This window comes from Dama dama, chromosome 32 (genome assembly GCF_033118175.1).
Source record: "Dama dama isolate Ldn47 chromosome 32, ASM3311817v1, whole genome shotgun sequence".
Taxonomy (NCBI): domain Eukaryota; kingdom Metazoa; phylum Chordata; class Mammalia; order Artiodactyla; family Cervidae; genus Dama; species Dama dama.
In genome coordinates, this window is record NC_083712.1 from 22297841 (window position 1) to 22313403 (window position 15563).

At 37.8% G+C, this 15563-nt stretch overlaps 1 protein-coding gene across 9 annotated transcripts in view; it reads right to left on the reverse strand.

Moving 5' to 3' along the window:
* The window catches only part of SORBS2 (sorbin and SH3 domain containing 2), a 173719-nt gene extending 163825 nt beyond the window's left edge, over positions 1-9894 (reverse strand). For 7 of the 9 annotated variants that reach the window (XM_061134670.1, XM_061134673.1, XM_061134667.1 and 4 more), the window contains exon 1: positions 9629-9894. The gene's annotated coding sequence lies outside the window, so the exon portion shown is untranslated. The remainder of the gene's footprint in view (positions 1-9628) is intronic. The other 2 variants (XM_061134671.1, XM_061134669.1) reach the window with 1 other exon arrangement.
* Between the last annotated feature and the right edge of the window lie 5669 nt (positions 9895-15563).

Consider the following 15563-nt stretch of genomic DNA (forward strand, 5'->3'; position numbering starts at 1 on the left):
ATCACATGCACTCACTTGAATCTAGAGGGTGGATGTTCACAGTGATGCCTGATGTATCTATTTTTGGAGGAATCGTGTCCATCTCTCTTCATTCTTTACCCTCAGTAATTGGTAAAAGGGACCATCATTCTCAGCACAGGAAATGCTTCTTCTGGTTGCTACCCTAAGTGACTCACCTTCCTAATAATTTCACTAACTTCCAAATCTAGCTGTCTTTTTGTCCTTGACCCTTGGTCCTCAAAGTTGTGAATTCTGCTCGCCTAGCGTCCTTTATCTTTCTTTCATGACTCTTATTACAGTTTTAATTATATGACTATTTGGCCAATTACCTTTCAATAACTATCTCCTACTGCTCAGGGATAGAGGGTGGGGTGGGCTAGTTCTCAGGGACTGTCACAGAGGCCAGGACAGACTACCGAGTAGCCTCTTAATAAACGATTACTGATTAGATGACTAAAGATCAATGGTGTCAGAAATGTTAAAAGATTCAGAAGATTGGTATTTAGAATTTCACTCTTTACATCCTACTATTCAGATAAGGTTATATTTACTATAATTATGACAATCATTCAATGAGTGGGACCTTTATGCTGTCCCCCAAAACAACTCCATTCCTTGTTTTTGTATTTTTTATGGACTATTAAAGCTTGGTACATTTAACACTTGACTGTGCTTATGTTTAAGAAGAGTCTTCTTACATATAAATCAGACAGGAAGGAAACTGGGAATTTACTGGCAAAATCGATTGGCAATTTAAGTTACCATGAATGATTTTAATACCTTGAGTGATTTCATATTTATTGAGTGAAATATTGTCATAAGGATCTTTTTATATTATTTCAGTCATTTCTTTGTTTTCTACTTAGTTCTGAAGGTATTTTAGAGTTGAATGGCTATCATCAAAAAGATAAGAAACAACAAGTCTTATTGAAGATGTGGAAAAGGAAACCCTTGTGCACTGTTGGTGGAAATGTAAATTGGTGCAGCCTCTATGGAAAACAGTATGGAGGCTCCTCAAAAATTTAAAGTCATTTATTTCTCAAAGACTTCTTCCACTGTCACTTATGAATCACATGGGGTTTCTGGCTTAAAACTTTGTGTTCTTCCTATGGTCTGTTTTTTTTTTTAAACAAACTGTTTATCACTTAGCCTTTGCCTACAGCCATCACATTGTACATAATAAGTGCCAATGAAACAGGTGATTTGTGAACTACTGTTAGAAGGAGAATTGAAGGGAAAGGATTTTTTGAGAGAAGTAACTGGACTGACTTTGGATCTCTGTTCCATGGCTGGCACAGTGAGCCACACCTTTTCTTACTAATGAGTCTGGAAAGGTTGCCAACTCTGCTTTTGTCTGGGAAAACACGGGGCTATTTATGTCTGAACACCATGTACTGAGTTTACTTCCACTGGTTGACATGATCATCTTTCCTGGTCCCTCAAGCCTGAGGAGAGAGCAAAGTGAATGTATTTGCTATACGATAGGGGAGTGTGGTGTATGGGCAGTCTACATACCAAGCTTGTTTATTTCAACAAAGCAACTCTGGCTTCAAGGGATTAGACTGGAGGGCAGAAAATATGGATGTCAAGAGTGATCAGGACAGTACTGAGAAATTCTTAGTCAAGAATGTTGCAGTGCCTTTTAAGCAGGGCAAGGGGGGATATTGAAGTTGTGTGTGTAGGTAGAATCAACAGCAACTAAGTTGGTATGGAGGAACATTTGAATGCTTGTTTAAGATTCTAATTCTGAATAATTGGGTGACACAGTTATTAAAACAGAGCCCTGGGGAAGAAGAGCAGGTTGGGAATTGGAAGATGATGAGTGTTAGAAGTATTGAGTTTGAAACATGCTGAAGATATTCATATGGGGTGTTTACCATTTCCTTAGAGATGTGAGGCTGGAACGCATGAAAGAGATGAGGGACAGAGGCATAGATTTTAAGATTTTCACAAAGGAGGATAAAGATGAACTGAGGGGAGATTAGACACGAGGAACAGAACCCAAGGGAACACCTTTAAGGTCAGGCAAAGAAAGATTCACCTGTCAGTGGAATTCAGGAGTGATCAGAGACTGGAGGAAAATATTGCAAGGAGGCACAGGAGGCAAAGGAGAAGAGACTTTAATGGTCAGGAAACTGATAGTGTCTAATGCCTAAATCTAAAAGCCTCTTCCTCACATTTGTTTATAGATATTACTCTTTTGTTAATTATGTAATAATTGATTTTGCAGCTTTAGTAACAAGGGCATGAAGAAATTCAAAGTTATTCTCTGTGTTAGCAGAACATCACAATTTCTTTGATGAGTTTATTATTTACAGTTCAAATGTCTTGATAGGCTTTGCCTGGAAACCTAGGAAATATATTTTCTTCGAATTCTGTGATTTAAAATAAGGGACTTTTGGCTTGTACCAAATTTTCAGATTAAGTACAAAATCACTTGCAATGAAAAAAAAAAAGAAAAAAGTTATTCAGTATAATCCATCATTCATCAAACCTCCTAAAAAGATAGTGCTGCCTGCCAGCTTTTCCATTTTAGCATTTTGAATAACTCTATGGATAAAACAAACAAACAAAAAAAATCAGAATGAAAATTCTCATTTGGCAGGTTCCTGCCAAATGATCATGAAAAGTCACTGGATTTTTTCCCCCCCGTGATGTCAAAGTGTTAGTGTGAAAATTAAGGAACAGTTGTGTGTATGTAAATTTTTTTAATAAATTAAAAATTTTTTAATAAATTAAATTTTAAGAAATGTGTTATTAAGTTACAGAGTGAAGTCTTTATATTAAACATAGTAGTCCTTACTTTGCACAGGATAACATTAACTGGAAACTCATGCATATCAAACCACTACTGTGGTCCTATGGCCACTGAGAGGTTTGCCTATATGTTATAAAATCGCTTTTCACTAAAATTAATATTGTCTTCTCAAGATTAGCAGCTGAGAAATATATTTAAATTTTTTTCAGTATATACAATGTTTATCTTAAATTTAAGGCATGGAAGATGCCGGCATTTACTCAGACATTCAAAAGATAAAAGGAATAATATAAAAATATCCATGTACCCATGATTCATCTTAAAATATAAGATATTATGAATTCAATTAAATTCTGTGATACATGCCTCTGATCAAAATATCTCCCTTTTGTCCCCCAAGGTAACCAGAATCTGAGAATCATATTTTTTAGTGCACCTTTTATAATACGGGTTTTTAATTGATGCTTTTTTTTTCCCTTTAAGGTGAAAGCAATTCTTTCCTATGTCTGGTTGTGAATTTTTAATTTGAAATGTTGTTTTGGATTTTATCAATGTCTTCTACCTTGAGACTGATCAGTAGTCAGAGTGTCAGAGTGTAAAGTTTTAAACCTGAAGCTCCATATGCTTCATATATAGAATGGTGGCGGGAGTCTTTAAGAAGCAAATGACTGAAGCCATATAAAAAGATCTTTATGACAATATTCACTCAATAAATGGTAAATGCTTAGGATATTAGAAGTAGTCATTTCTGGTCACTTAAAACACCATTTGCATTTACTGGTAACCTCTTAATTTCCTTCCTTTTTGATTTATATGTAAGATCATTCTTCTTAAATTAAAAAGCACGTCATGTGTTAAGTAAAAGAAGCTATAATGTTCATTGAAAAATGCAAACTGGTCTTCTGCCAAGTGTTTTTACATGTAATTTTTGTATGCTCCTATATAGTCATTCAGAATGTTGATTAGGAAAAGGATGTACATGATTTAGGCACAAGTTATTTTTAACCTCAATGCTTTTTGTTTAATTTCAATATACAAAATAGGTAAAATATTATAAAGATGATAAAAATCTCACTGCAATCAAATTTTCTTACCTTTGCATAAATATTATCACCTCGTTTCCAGACAAGTTTTTACATAAACTATGGCTATTAAGTGATGGCTCTCACCATGTGAGACAAAGTGCAAATACCAACTTTAATTTTGGAATATAAAATCCATCCATTCATTTTTAAAGTAAAGTAGCTTAAACACTAAAATGTAATATATTTTATATTGAAAACTAGTAGTCATCTTAAAAAAAGTTTTTTTTTTTTTTTACAAAGTCAACTTTCATTATTTTTTCTACAAAAAATTGTTTCTCACTGAATTTACCATTTCACTCAGTTTTTCAGTCTTTTGCTTGGTTTTTAAAAGTTTCTCATCATAAGCCACAGCCTTTTGTGATATCAATATAAAGTTTAGAACTTGTTTATACCTACTTTTGGTTTTATTTTGCTTTGAATGAAAAAAGTCATATTTGATATAAAAAAGAAAATTTCAGTGATTTAATTTTATGCCCCACATCAATAGTAAATTGTTGAGTTTTGTAGCAAATAATTTATAAACAATTGTTTACATTTTATAAGTAAAATAATTTATATTTCAAATTATAGAACATTTATAAATAAATAGAATGAGTTTATTTAAAATTTTAATTGAATAAAAATACTAAAAAATTTATATTTCAAAGATTTTTATTCAAAGCAATTTAATTTTTTTTTAATCTTAATCACTAAGAAGTGATACTCTGTAAGCTATTTACTTCTTCCCAAAGTTATCATTTTACTGCCCTGTACAGTCAGGGATAACGACCATTTCTTACATCAGAATGAGGTGTGGATCTCTTAGCTTGGCATTTAGCATCCTTCTTGAATTAGTGCAAAACCTCCTCCTTTATCTCCAACACTTCCTTGCTGAATCCTTCAGTACAGACCCACTGTTCTGGACTATTCACAGATGCCCACGTGAAGGTCAACCAGATGCCAGACAATACCTTCAAACACTTGGCTTTGCTAGTACCACAAGAATGTGGTTTCTAGTCTAACTGCACATTTACTCAGCCATATTTGTTTTGGGATAGATTTCCATGCTTCTCTTTTCTTTTCTCTTTAAGAGAATTTTTTGGCTACGCCCTGCGGCTTGTGGGATCTTAGGTCCTCACTCAGAGGTTGAACCCGGGGGGAACCCAGGCCCCCAGCAGGAAAAGTGCAGAGTCCTAATCCCTGGACTGACAGAGGATTCCCAGTTTTCTGTTCTTAACCATGATCTTTAATGCCAGTATAATAAAATTTTTTTAAAGAGTGAATACTTCCATAGTAAAACATATAAATGTGGAATAGAAAATAGCTTTGATCTACAGATCAAAACTGTATTTGTTAACTATATTTGGTTGTATGCTCATTAAATTTGCAGACAGTGTACCTATACATAACTTTTTCAACATTCTTAGGTATTTTTAACACTAGGAATTTGTTCTAAAGTTGAGTGTAGTGTGGCTTTAAAATATTTAAATGGTCAGGTTGAACAAACACAAAAGTTCTGAACACTGCTTGGAGCTAATTCGAAACCAACCAAATTTCTTAGGTTTGCAAAATTGCACAAGAGAAGTACCACTGAGCTGAATGTATGTCAAGAGCAACGGCTCCACTAGGATTAAACCAATTCAAAGTTGTGCTTGGACCAGGATTTGTATCAGGTCAAAGTAACCAAAACACAATGCTTTAATAACACAAGCTGTACATGTGTTTTTCCATTAAACTAAATTCACTTTCTTTTTTCAAGCCCAAATTTATCTTCAGAACAAGAGATTAGTGTTTCTGTCCTATCTTTTCTAATACTGGATTGACCTTTCAGTAGCAAGTACATTATTTTATTTAAGCTGTATCAAGTTACTAACCTGATTCTTTTCACTGACCTGAGTCTTGTTTTGATCACCAAGTCATAACTTTTGGTTCACTATACCACTGGCACATGCTTGTCTTTCTTTGTAATCTTCATCCACTTTTGATTATTAGATTATTATTTCTCAGTAAAGTATAGAAACTCAGAAATTGTTACGATTCCAAATAGCACTCTCATAGCTTGGACTAACCATTTTCTTATTATCCTTTGGTTATTATTTTTAACTTGTTTTATATCTTTGTATTATGTAATGAGATGGAACGGTACACTTTGAAAACTCCTGATATGAGAGCCAACCTGCCATTGGCTGCTTTCTAGGGATGTAAAATAGATACTATGGCAACTTTGGGGATCAGTGTCCTCACCTGTACACTGGGAACACACTGCCTGCATGACCAACCCCACATTAATAGGAATACCACTCTACCTTAAGACAGATGATCCAGGAAATCAGTTATTTATTTATTTATTTTTTTATTAGTTGGAGGCTAATTACTTCACAACATTTCAGTGGGTTTTGTCATACAGGAAATCAGTTATTGAATGTGAAATAACTATGCATGGGGTGAAATAAAAACACAGTCTATTATCTGTGATAATCCTGAGTATTAAATAAAATTACAGGTGTGGGTATTTTGCAGGTAGAGTTTTAGTCTCTAGGACAAAGTCAAGTTAAAGAAGTCGCCACTGAACAGTCCTGATTCCTCACCCTTTGCACCAGAAGGTCTCCTCTTACTTCCCGTGCTGTCATCTTTGTCCCCTTCTTCTCCTTGGTTGTTTTTTGTGTAAATGTAACATTTGCTGGACGAAGTTTACAAATCCCACCGTCCTTTCCAGCCACTCAAAACACACACACACAACTTCACAACCCCGCCCATTTGACCGTCACACAACAGCTCGAGGTCAAGCTTTTCTTAAGAAAATTGACTGCTGAGGATTCCTTTACCCTCAGTATACATTACAAGGAACAGTACTAAACTTTTCAATGCTTACAATGTTCCCTAGGAGTGTGTCAGTTGAGCAGGCCAAAAAAAAAAAAAAAAAATCTGTAAGTTTATTATTTTTCCACCAATATATTTGACACCACCTTTGGAGAACGAACAAAAGGCATACTGTCAAGCAGATAGACCCGGACAAAATGTTACTGTTTGTTCCACATGAGCACAGAGGTATATTTAAGCAAAGAAAGCCACTCCATGACTCTCCTGGGACTGACGTCCTTCAGCTGAATTATACCAACATGTTCACACCACTTGCTTCAGACTGGGTTGGAATTTAAAAATGCAGACTTCTATTTGCCAATTGCTTCAATACCCCAGCAATAAAAATTCATGTTAGGATTGAACCTGGCTTTAAAGTATCATAGAACAAATGGAAGTTTATTGCAAAAATGTGTGTATACATGAAATTATAGTCAGAGATATGAAAATAAGGGGTGCCCTTGTTTGACAGATTCTATACTTCTACAGGACAGCCTCAAAGTCACCAGAAGTCACCTGGCTTGGTATTATGTTTCAAATCCAGGCTCAGTGACATTCATGAAACTTTTGGCAAAACATGGGCCAAGTTTCGAGCAAGGCTGGGTAGAATACTTCTTTCATGTGGAACCTGTGTGAAACTCAGTGGTTTTGGCTATGTTTCTCCTTGAGTTTCACATTCAAACAAGCCAAAGTTTCAAAGTAAAATTAAGAGGCAAAGGGAAACAAAAAAAAAACCAAAAAACAAAAAAACCCCAACAGAACAGGAAAAAAAAGGCTTGCTCAAGAATGGAATGGCCTCTATCACATTTCAGCCATTGGATTCTGCAACTGAGCTAGCATTGCCTTTTTAGCAGCACATTTCTCCTCAGCAATGGTAAATCAAGAATTCCTAGTATTAAAGGGAAGAGTATTCTAGACACTCCCCCACCAAAGGTAATGAAGTATATGCTCAAAATGACCAGAGGATTTCAAGCTTTGACTATACACACATATCACAGAAATGAGATGATTCAAAAGCTCTTATGATGCAGATCCGAAGAGAGAAAGTTAGTGATTAAATGTCCTGCTTCGGGAAATTTAAAAAAAAAAAAATTAGACTCAACAGCTCTAGGTTTTCCTACTATCTCAGTCCCAGTTCTAGAGATCACATTGCATCTGCTTCTAATCCAGAGGGACGTCTCCCATAACTTGCTCCCTAGCTCCACCCTCTGAACCTGAGTCCGGCGGCCACTGGCTTCCTTCCTTGTCAGCATGATGCAGAGAACAGGGTGCGTCCCGTGTCAGCTCTGAGGAGCCAGGGTCCCTGCCTGGCCCTTAGTCTCCTGACAGGATTAGTCTCGTCCTACTGTTCACCTTCCCCAGGACACAAGGCCAGATTGCCAGGAGACAGAACTGAGTATCTGGCTGAGGACTTTGAAAATACCCTTTGTTTGCAGTAGAGAAGGAAAGAGTGACAAACTAATGTGATATACCCACGAATTTTCTCTAAAACAAAAAGAACATCTAAAAGTTGACTGAATGGCTAGAAAGCGCTACACTCTGCCTATTTTAGGAAATACATTTTTTTCATTCCTTATCCCTCATTCAGCAGAAGTTTCACTAGCATAACAGACTTCTGGCTACAGAGAATTGTTTTTCTCCTTTCTTTTTTTTCTAGTTTTCCTTTTTTAAATGTTCTTTTATTTCTTTTAAATTTTTTTTCTTCTTTTTTGGAAAAAAAAAAAAAAAAGAAAGTTACCCAGAAGACGTGCGTTTAAAATGCATGTTTTCTTTTGACATATGGTAAGATACCAGTAAACTTCTTTGGAAATAAGAATCTCTAAATTCCAAGGATTTCAGTGTCCATGTTAAAAAGCAACAGTAAGGCCCCAAGGCATATGGCAATTTAGAGGCACTTACATGATAGAGTCTGTGCACCATTATTTCCTGCTTGATTTTAGACATCTGCTGAGCATGGAGCAGAGGACTGTCATAAATTTTTTGATGGTCAGAGAAAGCTGCCATAGAATAGTCTTTGCCTTTCTCTTGGTGGCAGGTGCGGGGGGTGGGGGGTGGTTCCCTGTACTAATAAAACAACACGTATCAGTAAGAGAAAACCAAAACCCAATAGATTATTCCAAGGAAATGATATAAAAGCCTTAAACAAAAAAGAAGATGACTTTTTAACTGAACATAGTAAATACCCACAATCAAAGTAAATGCCATGTTTGAAGTTCAAGTCCACAGATCAAAGTGCTTTGCAAGACGTCAAGAGCAAGCATCAGGTGGGGGTGGGGGAAGCACAGAAAACCCTCCAAAGTATTATATTGTCACAGTGGAGAAAGAAACCTGCCCGCCAAAGACCATCAGCTAGGTAAGGAAACCTCAAAACTGAGTCACTGAATTATGGTAGGAAGATACAATACAAAAGCAAACAAAAAATTGTTCTAATTCCACAGTAGCAATGAACAAAACAGTGGTGAAAGAAGGTAATAAGATAGCGCCGTCTCATTGTCCTTAAAGAATAAATCACTAATCTAGCTCCTTTACTCAGGTAGTTGCATCTTTTCCCTTAAAAAAAAAAATGCCCTTAGAAAGTTAAAAATAAGTAAACCCCGTCTAAACAAGAAAATGAGGGTGTCTGAAAGGCTCTGGGACGACCCTGGCAAGGAGGCTTAATTAGCGTTCTGCCGCAGCTCAGGCTCGGCCACAGACAGGTCTGTTCTGCAGGTCAGCATTGTACGGAGCGCCTTCAGCCCCGTTTTAAAGCTGCAGCCACGGAAACGCACGCCGGGTGCTGCTGGGCTCTGGAACACCAAATCTACCTGGACGGCGTTCAGCAACCCCAGCACCATTCACCCCCACCCCCCTGCTTATTTTCACCATTGACAAGTTATTTAAAAAACATTGAGTCCATGTCATAAACCAAGCAAATAATTCCAGAATTAAAAAAAAAAAAAAATCTTACCTACAGGCAGCCAGGTTCAACAGTTGCTCTGAAGAGAGGAAGTAGCAGTCAGTGGCCTTTTACATGTGGAGGTTGTTTATTTAGCCCTTTTTAAAAGGTCTTGAACTCCAGAGGTTTAAGATTAAGTCCAATCCAAGTGTCTGAAAAAAAAAAAGGAGGGGGGCAAGAGAGAAGGCAAGTGAGAGAGGGAAAGAATCTCAGCTGCTGGGTGGTGCTACTGTTCTGAGAGCATTTGAGCTATTTTCAGCATTTAACAGCAGCCGGGGTTGTCTGCAAGGGATGAAAAATCCTTGCCTGGATCGCCACACCCCGCCCCCCCAGGGGTGTGTGTGTTGGGGGAGGCAGGGACACAAACCAGGAAACCCACAACAACTTGCTCCACTGTGCAAATATTCATTTACATTTTGAGGAAAACTGCCAGCATGATTGAAAGCAAAACACACAGTAACAACAAGAAAAAAACCTTCACTGGAATCTTAAAGCAACATAGTACTTTGCCATAATCCTTGCGTTTTCAAAACGATTCACGAGATTCGCTGAAAATCAGATGTCCTGTTTATGCTGTATTGAGATGAAAGACTTTTCTTCTGATAGTTCCTGGCCTGCTTATATGGGTCTTAAAAAAATGTTTTAGGTTTCTCTCTGGGAGGAATAACTGTTGTCAGCCTATCCTCCTTAAGACTGAAGACAAATGATTTATTTCTAGCCCACACCCACATTTCCAGTCTCATCAACCATGCTATTTTTGAAAGCTACTGGGTTAAGCTGTTGACATTTCTTATCTCTTGGCAGAGATTGGGGGCCATTCAGTGACAAGATGCAGACAGGCACCCAGCCCCTGCTCTCTCCCCACTCCAAAGGCCAGTGAAGAAATACTTCAGACTGGGTCACCAACAATGACTGGCAAACTCTGAGCTTTCATTTTGTTTGCAGAATGATGAATTAAGATCTGGAAATTGTAGTCATTCATTCAACAAACATTTTCGTGGCAAGAACTTCTGATACGCCAAGCACTCTGAGAATACAATAGTGGACAAAATTAATTTCTTTGCCTCGAAAGGTTTATAGCACACAAACACAGCGAGAGTAAGGACAGAATTTGTTACAGACTTTTACAGCTTCTTTTCCACAGGCTATTTAAACCATGGCAACTGGAGATGTGGAGATCTCTTTCTACTCTGACCCAGGGAATATATGCGTCATCAGACCGACTCCTGACTTCCATTGCTTCATTAGGCTTTTTGCAACATCCCGAAAAAGGAAAATTAGTTACTTCCTACCAAGGAAACACTTAAGTATTTGTATAAAAGCCTCTGTTCTACATGAAATCCTGAAACCTCTGAACTCTCTATTCTTTGTAACAAAGAAAATGCCTATGCAGTCAGGAAGTACTGATGAGAGATGAAAGAAGATTCCCTGATTTTAGTCCATTATAAAAACCACCTTGATATATTTTATAGTTAATATTATGAAGGCTGGCTACCAGAGGCTCACATCAAATTCAGTTCTTTCCTTTTAAATGATTAGAGAAAATACTGAGGAAAGAAATAGGTGAGGCAGATTGAGGTACAAACTTCCAGTTGCAAGATAAATAAGTCACAAGGTATGAAATGGACAGTGTAGGGATTATATATAGTCAATAATTATGTAATATCTTTGTTATGGTGATGGATGGTGACTAGCCTTACTGTAGTGATCATTTTGAAATGTATACAAATATCAAATCACTGTGCCATGTAACAGGAGCTAAACTTTTTAACTGTTTTTCCTTTTTCTCCTTATAGTAGTTTATAATGAAAAGGAAAATACTTTTAAAAATGGACCTTCCTTGAGAAACTGTGGAAGTTAAGGGAACAGATAAAGATTAACTATTTGAGTACTAAGTCAACCATTATTTTTAAATTTCAAACTGGGTGCTTTTCACACCAATACTGAGAGAAGCCCATTGCTTCACGTTAAACTATTTTTAGAGTCATTTTATGCCAATCTGCACTTGAATGAACAGGTTATGACCCAGCTCCCTGTTCCATTTAGGATGAGTCCTACCCTGCCAAGTAACTCACCCAGAACTCCTTTGTTCCCCAAAGATCTTGACTGTCCAGACAGCCTGTCCATAAGTACTTTTCAACAGATCTGACATCACAGAAGAGTGCAAACTGAGGCATATTTTTAAAGGTTAGAATACTTACCCAACTGCTATGTCTTTTGGAAGTTATCAATACAGTAACAATTGTATCAACTGTACTGTTAATGGTTTTATTTATGTCTCTTTTTTTTTGTTTGTGTTTTTTACCAAAAAAAAAATTGATTTAAAATCATTTGGAAATGCTTATATTAGAGTGGGCTTCTTATATTGATGAAACATTTAATAGGCCTTTGGCATAACTCTTCTGTATAAGATGGGGGTAAGAACAATGCCAATCCATAGAGTTGTGGTTGGGTTTATATGATTACGCACATAAAATTCTTAATCAAGTAATGCCTGATACACAGAAAGCATAAAAGTTAATGATATTATCACCATGAAGTCTTGTTGTGGTTGTTGTTTAGTCGCTAAATCATGTCCAACACTTTGCAACCCCATGGACTGCAGCACGCCAGGCTCCTCTGTCCTTCATGACTCCCACAGTTTGCTCAAATTCATGTCCATTGAGTCGGTGATGCTATCTAATCATATCATCCTCTGTCGTCCCCTATTCCTCCTGCCCTCAGTCTTTCCCAGCATCAGGGTCTTTTCTTATGAGTCAGCTCTTTGCATCAGGTGGCCAAAGTACTGGAGCTTCAGCTTCAACATCAGTCTTTCCAGTGAATATTCAGGACTGATTTCCTTTAAGTCTAGAGCCTGCCTATCTAATGTGGTGGATACATATGGCTGTTGAGCCACATATGGTTTGTCAGAACTGAGATGTCATATAAGTATAAAATATATACCAGACTTTAAATATGAAAAACAGACTGTAAGAGAATTTTAAAAAATCTTGATCGTATGTTGGAATAGTATTGCAGACATAGTTCGTTAAATAAGACATTTTGTTAAAATTAATTTTACCTCTTTTTATTTTTTAAAATGCCAAAGCCTTTTATATTATAAATGGGACTTGTATTATATTTTTATTGGGCAGTGCCATCTAGGCCAGTGGGTCTCAAGCTGTATTAAGCATCAGAGTCACCTGGAAGGCTCGTCAAAACACACATTCTTGGGTCCTATCCCTAGTTTCTGATTTAGTATGTCTGGGGAGGGGCCTGAAATTTTGATCTCTAGCAAGCCCCCAGGTGATTCTTGACCACACTTTGAGAAACACTGCTCTTGATCCTTGCTACTTAAATGAGTGGTCCACAGATCAACATCTAATGCTTGAAGGAATTAGGACACTTCACAAGATTCCAGGCAGCATTGCAGGCTCTGAAGAATAAAATAAAAATCTAGTTGCCCTGGTGCAAGGCATGAGTGGGACCAGCCGCCACGTCCACTGAGATTCTTAAACTCTCCAGAAGGACAGGCTTGGTTTCAGAGGCTAGAGCAGGAATAATCTTTCAGAGATGAAGGGGGGACGGGGGGGGGGCGGGGGGGAGGAAATGAACCGAAATGTTGAAAGTCAGTTTAGCATTTCATTTCTTTTTCTCCCTCCATAGCACACAAGAAATACTGACACTGTTTTCAGCTAAGTATTGGTCTAATCGAAACTGTAACTAAGGCACAGTTGATGTAGAACAAACCATCCTAGAAGGTATTTATGTCACAAGAAAGGATCTTATTAACTCATATAACCCTCCAATTGTTAGACGCACGAGAGATTGGCATTTTGGAGAAGAGAGGCTTCCGCTGTCCTCTGCCTCACCATTAAATAAGTGAACACATTATTTTGAAGGCTCTCACCAGTTTGCCAAATGCCTTCTCACCTTTTCAGGTGGCACCAAAGCCTTCTGGGCTCAAAGGGCTTCCTAAAAATGAAATCCTCATTGTAAGAGAAAATGTGGGCCCACACCAGTAATATTTAAAACTCCCAGTTCTGTATGAAGTGACCATCTGTAGCTTTAGGTCTTACTGGTTGGTTGATTGTTTCAGAAAACTTTAAAAAGTGTGTAATGCTTAAGAGCAGAGAGTCTGGGACAGTGTGTCTGTCCGAATGCACTTTGGTGTGACCTTGGGCCAGTTACTTCACTTCCCTGTGCCTCTGTTTCCTCTTCTTTAAATAGGATTTATCTCAGTAGGCTGTTGTGAGGATTAGAAGAGTAGTCATTTGAAAGGAATGTAGAAAAGTCTGGCATGTTGCAAATGCTATTAATGTTATTGGTTAAATAATTAAAACGTTGTAGAATAACTGTGCCGGTTACCTTTTATGGCCAAACATAGTAGTTTGTTTTCAGATACTGTGATGATTTCTAGGGACTTTTATATGCATGGTTTCTTGAATACATGTGTTTTGAGGGCTTCTTTAAGAGTTGTTTAAATTTTTTTTCCCCAAGAGAACTCCAAATTCTCATTTGATTCCTCATCGCTTCCTATGATTTGAGAGGATCTCAGTAGGAAGGAAGTGAATGTAGTTTTCCCATGAATATTGTTTTCTAGGTTACACATTCCCCCTCACCCCCCGAAGTCCTTTGAAAAGTGAGTTGCACTATAAATGTTTGAAGGCTTTCATGGTCATGTCAGTTGGGTAGCATTGTCTAATTTTCTAGGAGAACAATGCGTCATTCTCTTAGATATTTCAGTGTTTAGGGAGAGGCAGCAGGACTGCCTGAAACATTGCATGAGTTTCAAAGATGTATTGAAAAGGCAGTCAGATTCTGATACTATAGAAATGATAGAAATCCGATAACGCTGATGAAAGGAAGGGGCGGACCCCCAAAGCAGGCATGTTGGATGCAAAATGAAGGCTCGATTAAGTGTACTGACATCTTTTACAGTTGTCTGCTTCAACCACATGAAACAGAGTGAACTACGCATGTCTGCAATGAAACTAGTGATGCTTAGAAGCATCACACACTCAGTAAGGGTCAGCAGGGTCGTCTCCAGAAAGTTCAGTGTGTTGAACAGTGAATAAATGCACCAAGTGGGGAAACCCAAGCCCATGGGTTGAGTGGTTTCAGACCACTCATACAAGTCCTCTGTGCTGATACCCTAAAATGGAAGCAGAAACATTGAGCTATATAAACCCCGTTCCTAACTCGAACATCTCCACTTTTGCTTGGACTGACAGAGATCGCATTTGGCCATTCCCGCTCATCCCCATGATCTACATCTGCAGGTATAATTATTTTAAAGTTGTCAAATCATATGTCACTTATTTCTGCTTCCTGGCTTACTGACGTGAAATGAAATGTGACTTGCCATCCCATTTGCCATTATGCAATCTGGGACTGGATTTTACTAAATAAGGTGAGAGTCTGAATGAGCAATTCAGACTAGAGATTCTATCTATCAAGTGCTAGAGATTCTATAGAAATAACTTCTTAAAACCTTTGTTACAACTCACTTTTCTAGTGAAAACCTTATTGTTTTTAAACTGACTGTCTGAACTCCATCTGTATTTAGCAAGTGCCTCTGCTGTTTCATATAACTATGACTTAGTTCTCGATATTTATATTCCATTGAAATTGAGCATATGCAACAGTTGCTACATATGGTAGAAAAATCATCAAGATAAGCCTTCATAAAGGGGCCTATTTAAGGTTCTGTGCGATCTGCTGCTTCTCATCCCCACCCACGTCTCCCTCCCTCCTCTAGCTCCGTCTCTTCAGGTTTCTCTGGCCTCCCCTCCAGCCCAGTTCCTGGGCTGGACCACCGTCGGGGCCTGTGTGTGCTGCATTCGCTCTCCCTGCCGCCTGCCCTGCTTGACGTGGATGCCAGCACCCTTCAGCTGTCAGCCCAAGTGCCTTTTCCTCAGGAAGGGTTTCCCTGCTCTAGCCAAGGTCAAGCACTTTTAACTCTTAA